Source organism: Chaetodon trifascialis, chromosome 5, assembly GCF_039877785.1.
Source record: "Chaetodon trifascialis isolate fChaTrf1 chromosome 5, fChaTrf1.hap1, whole genome shotgun sequence".
NCBI classification, from domain to species: domain Eukaryota; kingdom Metazoa; phylum Chordata; class Actinopteri; order Chaetodontiformes; family Chaetodontidae; genus Chaetodon; species Chaetodon trifascialis.
The window spans coordinates 30,796,268-30,803,767 of NC_092060.1; positions in this window are offsets into that span (position 1 = coordinate 30,796,268).

The window sequence follows — 7,500 nt, forward strand, 5'->3', positions numbered from 1 at the left end:
CACCTGTGTCAGGACAAACATGTGTCACCTGTGTGAGGACAAACATGTGTCCAAACATGTGTCACCTGCCTCACCTGTGTCACCTGTGTCAGGACAAACGTGTGTCACCTGTGTCACCTATGTGAGGACAAACATGTGTCACCTGTGTGAGGACAAACATGTGTCCAAACATGTGTCACCTGCCTCACCTGTGTCACCTGTGTCAGGACAAACGTGTGTCACCTGTGTCACCCGTGTCAGGACAAACATGTGTCACCTGTGTCAGGACAAACATGTGTCACCTGTGTGAGGACAAACATGTGTCCAAACATGTGTCACCTGCCTCACCTGTGTCACCTGTGTCAGGACAAACGTGTGTCACCTGTGTCACCCGTGTCAGGACAAACATGTGTCACCTGTGTGAGGACAAACATGTGTCACCTGTGTCAGGACAAACGTGTGTCACCTGTGTCACCCGTGTCAGGACAAACATGTGTCACCTGTGTGAGGACAAACATGTGTCACCTGTGTCAGGACAAACGTGTGTCACCTGTGTCACCCGTGTCAGGACAAACATGTGTCACCTGTGTCACCTGTGTGAGGACAAACATGTGTCACCTGCCTCACCTGTGTCATCTGTGTCACCTGTATCAGGACAAACGTTAATGAAACTCTGCAGTGACTCAAAGTGTTCGGATGCTGTTTTCACGTTGGATCAAACGGATTCGGACGTGAGCTCCTGTTTCCCTGCAGGTCTGTTCAGTCTGAAGCTGATTCCAAACCGATGACTGAAACGATGAAGATGACTGAACGTTGTTCTTATTGATGTGACAGAAATGACTGTCAAAGCAGCGAGCAGCAATGACCTTAAAGCACGTCTGCAAAGAGAAACGGAGACACTTTAAAGAGTTAAAGAAGAAGAACCTGAAGCAGCTTTCGTGAAACATCCTCGTCCGTCTCCAGATGTGTGTGTTTGGAAGCAGCAGCTGATTGTTGTCTTCACACTCTGATGCACTAACAAACACTCTTCTTCACTTAGTTCTTTCAGGTTTAGTGTCGCGGTGGCGCAGAGGTCCGCTCGGCCCGCGCCGTGAATAATTCAAGAGTTTGACTCTAAACTGAGAGAAGACAAAGAAACTCTGCAGAAAGACAGAAATACTGGGAAAACCGTCCAAAGCCAACGCACGGAAAGTTTGAGGGAAAGAAGAGACGCTGGATTCATCCTCATTCTGCTCTCCAGAGGACGAACCCTTTGACTCGAACCAGGTGCGCCGGCGCCCCCCTCAGGACGACACTGGTCAGACCTCAGGACAGACCACAAACACTGAAGACTGAGACGAGCTCGAAGACGTCGGTTTAAAAAGAAAAAATACATGAAAGTCAGAAACACAAAAACATAAAAACACTCAAAGAAAAATTAAAAAGTCAAATCAAACTTTAAAAGTCACATTTTAATAAAAACTATAATTATAAAAAGACACTTTGACTCTGTGTCACATGGTTTGGACTTCCTGTCTCTTTGTTTGACGAATTAAAACTTGGTCTCATTTGTCCTGGACAGCAGCGTCGTGTCTCTGAGGACAGTTTTTTCACATCTTTTACGTCTTAAATAATCATTTTAACAGTGAAAGTTTGACTTAACTTAAAGTTTCTCTTAATCTTAATCTTAATCCTGATATTGACTTAAGACAAAACGCTGACTCAGCTCCTGACTGAACTGATTCAACCTCAGTTTAATGTATTTATGTATGTATTTCCTAAATGTAACTGAATCATTGTATTATTTTATTTTACTTTAATTTTTTTATTATCATTTCATCGTTGTGACTGAAATTAATTTGGGAAATTAATTTTCTCTTTTGAATCAGTTTCTAAAATGTTTGATGGAAAATAAAAAAATACTTTAAAGTTTTTCTTTAGAAAATAAAAATTGTCCTTTTGATTTTCAATTTTTCCAGATCAAGTGAAATTTTGACTCGTTATTTTCGGTTCTGTTTTGTACCTGATAGAAATCAATTTGCCTTTTAATCACATTTTTATTTAGAGACTTAAAACTCTTTTGTTGGTGAGTTTTTGTTTTTCTAAGAACATTTTTTACTCTAACACTAAATGTTTGCCTTCTTTCTTCAGTGTTTTCTATTTTTCACTTATAATTTTTATCTTTGGGAGTAAAGTTTCTTTCTGTCTCTTTATTGTCACACAGAATTATTATTTTTATCTTGTATTTTTGACTGTAAGTGAAATTTAAACATCTCATTTTTATTTTCAGAGATGCCTTAAAGCCTCAGACTGAGAGCAGAGGACATATTTAAAGACACTGCTGAGACGTCCTGCTGTGAACGTTGGTCCTGGTGTCTCGTGATTGGACCTCAGAGGACGTCCTGCTGTGAACGTTGGTCCTGGTGTCTCGTGATTGGACCTCAGAGGACGTCCTGCTCTCTGTCTCGCCTGAAGAGGCTCTTTGTTCTCGGCTCCTTGAGAAAATTCCTTAATTACATATTTAAGGTGTAATAACACAGTTTGCCGCCCTGTGATGTGGTGGGGCGGATGGGGCGGGTGAGGCGGGTGAGGCGGGTGAGTGATAATGGCTTGTGAAGGTGGAGGAGGAGGAGCTGCTGCTCTCTAATCACTCTGGAAGCTTTGATTAGCCACGGCGCAGAATAATGGGTGGCATTTTCCGAGGCCTGTCGGGCGGCGGAGGGAAATGATTTAACGGCCTCTCTGCTCCTTCCTCCTCCTCCTCCTCCTCCTCCCCGTGCTTTTCCTCATCCCAGTGGTTTTGATCTATTTTTTACTGCCTGTCTCAGTCATTTATCAAGAGCAGAATGGCTAGTAAAGTAATCTGACATTAGCACCCAGTGACTAATACCTCAGGAAAGAGAAGGAGAGTTTGTCATTTGAATAAATCATGGAGCTCGTCTCCATTAAAATGGAAAAAAAGAGGGAGAAATGTTGGAGTTGGCCTCTGAACCTCAGCGCTCGCGTTCAAAGCAGCCAGACGAGGAGGATGAGAGCCAGTTAAATGGGGAGATGAAGGTTTGCACAGACAGATCTGAACACACACACGAGTGTGTAGATTACTGTTAAACTTGCTGTTCTCCAAAAAAAGACAGAGAGTCTTTTTTTAACAGTTTAAATACCGTTTTGTAAGACATGTTTGTGTTCAAAACAGTTTGTTTCTGGTGGAAAAGAGGAAATCCATCTTTCGCAGTTAAAACAAAAAGCAGTGAGAGGCTCCTGAAAGCCGTTTCCTCCTGATAACAATAATATGAAAAATAAACTTTATTCATTCGTCACTTTACGTTAAAACCATGAAAACATTTAGCGCCACCAACAGGAAAGTTTCTGCCTGCATGTAGAGGACAGAAAGGTCTGAATCTGTCTCTGCCATGTTCCTGCTCTCCAGAGGACGAACCCTCAGGAGTCCCCAGGCGGTCCTCTAGCGCCACCATGAGGACAGGCGGCCCGTTGAACGCTATGAGCCTTCTGTCACTTCATGCGGAGTAAATCCTCGTTCTGCAGGAGGGAAACAAGCAAGCAGCCATTTGATCTTCATCTTCATCTTCGTCTTCATCTTCGTCCTCATGAACAAAGAAAGTCAAACAGAGTCCATGTGGTCAAACAGTCCTGCATCGACCCCACTCTGAGTGTGTGTGTGTGTGTGGGGGGGGGGGGGGGGGTCCGGGCAGTCAGTCAGTCAGTCATCCAGGCTGTTAAAGATGGACAGTTCACCCCCCCACGCCCCCACCCCGACCCCGAGACGGCCAATCAGCTGCAGGCCAGCGGTCAAACTCTGCGGCTGCATAATGCATGAAGCAGCGAGTCCTGAGAGGCAGCAGGAGAGTCGACTGCTCTCATAATGTTTACAGATTTCACTGCGAGTGTGTGTGTGTTCGTATGTGTGTGTGTCTTCATGTGTGTGTGTGCGCGTGTGTGTGTGCTGCTCGGGGGTCCAGACATGAACTTCACCGAGGGGAAACCAGCCTCTTCCTCTCACTGCAGCTCCACATCTGAACAACCACGACGAGCTGCATTCACAAAAAATACAACAAGAACAATAATAATAATTATTGTTACTGATCGTCTTGGAGTTAAGATAAGATAAGATAAGATAAGATAAGATAAGATAAGAGTCGAGCTCCCTGTCTGCAGTCATAATTGCGACTAGAGAAAAGCTGAGGTTTTCATCAAAGAGCAACACAAACACATAAAAACAAAGCAAAACAATAAAAACAGCTGAAAGAGGGAAAAAGGAGGAGCAGAGAGGAGGAGCAGAGAGGAGCACAGAGGAGCAGAGAGGAGGAGCAGAGAGGAGCACAGAGGAGCAGAGAGGAGCACAGAGGAGCAGAGAGGAGCAGAGAGGAGCAGAGAGGAGGAACAGAGAGGAGCAGAGAGGAGCAGAGAGGAGCAGAGAGGAGGAGCACAGAGGAGCAGAGAGGAGGAGCAGAGAGGAGCAGAGAGGAGCAGAGAGGAGGAGCACAGAGGAGCAGAGAGGAGCAGAGAGGAGGAGCAGAGAGGAGCAGAGAGGAGCAGAGAGGAGGAGCACAGAGGAGCAGAGAGGAGCAGAGAGGAGGAGCAGAGAGGAGGAACAGAGAGGAGCAGAGAGGAGGAGCAGAGAGCAGCAGAGAGGAGCAGAGAGGAGGAGCAGAGAGGAGGAACAGAGAGGAGCAGAGAGGAGCAGAGAGGAGCAGAGAGGAGGAGCACAGAGGAGCAGAGAGGAGCAGAGAGGAGGAGCAGAGAGGAGGAACAGAGAGGAGGAGCAGAGAGCAGCAGAGAGGAGCAGAGAGGAGGAGCAGAGAGGAGGAACAGAGAGGAGCAGAGAGGAGGAGCACAGAGGAGCAGAGAGGAGGAGCACAGAGGAGGAGAAGAGAGGAGCAGAGAGGAGGAACAGAGAGGAGCAGAGAGCAGCAGAGAGCAGCAGAGAGGAGGAGCAGAGAGGAGCACAGAGGAGCAGAGAGGAGGAGCAGAGAGGAGCACAGAGGAGCAGAGAGGAGGAGCAGAGAGGAGCAGAGAGCAGCAGAGAGGAGGAGCACAGAGGAGCAGAGAGGAGCAGAGAGGAGGAGCAGAGAGGAGGAACAGAGAGGAGCAGAGAGGAGGAGCAGAGAGCAGCAGAGAGGAGCAGAGAGGAGGAGCAGAGAGGAGGAACAGAGAGGAGCAGAGAGGAGCAGAGAGGAGCAGAGAGGAGGAGCACAGAGGAGCAGAGAGGAGGAGCACAGAGGAGGAGAAGAGAGGAGCAGAGAGGAGGAGCAGAGAGGAGCAGAGAGGAGCAGAGAGCAGCAGAGAGGAGCAGAGAGGAGGAGCACAGAGGAGCAGAGAGGAGGAGCACAGAGGAGGAGAAGAGAGGAGCAGAGAGGAGGAGCAGAGAGGAGGAGCACAGAGGAGCAGAGAGGAGCAGAGAGGAGGAGCAGAGAGGAGGTCGACATGCTCTGACCAGAATCAAAGCAGGAGATTCTGCATTGACTATTTATGATCAATATAAATAAAAGAGGGAGAGACTGAAGAGGAGGGAGTATTCAGAGCTTTTACTGAAGTAAAAGTACTACGACCACAGTGGAGAAATACTCTGTAACAAGTAAACATCCTGCATTCAAAACTTTAGCAAACGTACAGAAGAAGTATCACAATCAAAGTATACTTACAGTACTAAAAGTACTCTAATCTGCGATCTGTGTTTGACTCAGAGGTCCAAGCTGATGATGATGTCACATCACCATGGAAACCATGAAGCATGTCGCTTGCTATCTCAGGCTCCTCGTCGTCTCCGCTGCCCGACGGAGCCTGGAGGTCAGCTGGTCTGACGAAGTCTTCGGTGGTGGTGCTTCATCAGCCTTCTGCAGCCTCCGGCCCACGTGTGATGACGACGTCTTTGTGTCTTTGTGTCTTTGAGTCTTTGAGTCTTTGTGTCTTCGAGTCTTTGAGTTTTTTTGTTTTTGAGTCTTTGTGTCTTTGAGTCTTTGAGTCTTTGTGTTTTTGAGTCTTTGAGTCTTTGTGTTTTTGAGTCTTTGTGTCTTTGAGTCTTTGAGTCTTTGAGTCTTTGTGTTTTTGAGTTTTTGAGTCTTTGTGTCTTTGAGTCTTTGAGTCTTTGTGTTTTTGAGTCTTTGTGTCTTTGAGTCTTTGAGTCTTTGTTTCTTTGAGTCTTTGTGTTTTTGAGTCTTTGTGTCTTTGAGTCTTTGAGTCTTTGTTTCTTTGAGTCTTTGTGTCTTTGTGTCTTTGTGTCTTTGTGTCTTTGAGTTCTGCTCGTCACACTCAGAGAAAAGCTGGTTTGTGTGGCAGAGAACGTAACAATAACAATGCATCTCGAGAACGTTGTGCAGGAACCACAACCAAAACAAAATGTTCTCAGAGCGTTTTGGGAACCAAACTTTTGTTGGGCCTTCATCTTCGTTTCATTTGTGAATCTCAGACGTTGGTGAACCAAATCTGTTCGTCCACATCAGTAAAGGAACGTTTTCACAGGAGATTTGGAAGAATTGCATAAATCAAACTTCTTGCTACAAGCTTCAGGACAAAACCCGTCTTTTTTTGTCTTTTTCGATGTGACTTACAGTCAGGAGTCCTCACAGGGTGTTTTATTTTGAAAGCTGACTGGATTCTCTTTATTCTTCCTTTGTCTGACTTCCTGCTCTCTTGACGCAGCTGCCTCCTCATGGTCAATGGACGAATGTTGGCGTGTCCGGTGGACTCTGTCTCCTCTCCAGCGGCGGTAGACTGGAGGTAGGGTGACCCCTGAATAGGACGAGACCAGGGACAGACCAGATCCTCCACATGTCTTTTTAAAGCCCAACAGAGGCTGAGTGATAATGTGTGCATTAGCAAAGAGGAGGAGGAGGAGGAGGATCCCCGGAGCCCAGCACTCCTACAACTTCATTATTAAGGGGGGTGGGGGGTGGACTAATGAACTGTAGGATTACAGAGGTGATAATCACCGTCTTGGTCAGTGCATTAAAAGTCTCACTCAGTGTCATTAGGCTGTGAGCCTGACAGACGACGAGCAGGGGGACAGAACCACAGACAGACAGACAGACAGACAGACAGACAGACAGACAGACAGACAGACAGACAGAACCACAGACAGACAGACAGACGGACAGAACCACAGGCAGACAGACAGACAGACAGACAGACAGACAGACAGACAGAACCACAGACAGACAGACTGAACCACAGACAGAGAGACAGAGAGACAGACAGACAGACAGACAGACAGACAGACAGACAGACAGAACCACAGACAGACAGACTGAACCACAGACAGACAGACAGACAGACAGAACCACAGACAGAGAGACAGACAGACAGACAGACAGACAGACAGACAGACAGACAGACAGACAGACAGACAGAACCACAGACAGAGAGACAGAGAGACAGACAGACAGACAGACAGACAGACAGACAGACAGACAGACAGAACCACAGACAGACAGACAGACAGACAGAACCACAGACAGACAGACAGACAGACAGACAGACAGACAGACAGACAGACAGAACCACAGACAGACAGACAGACAGACAGAC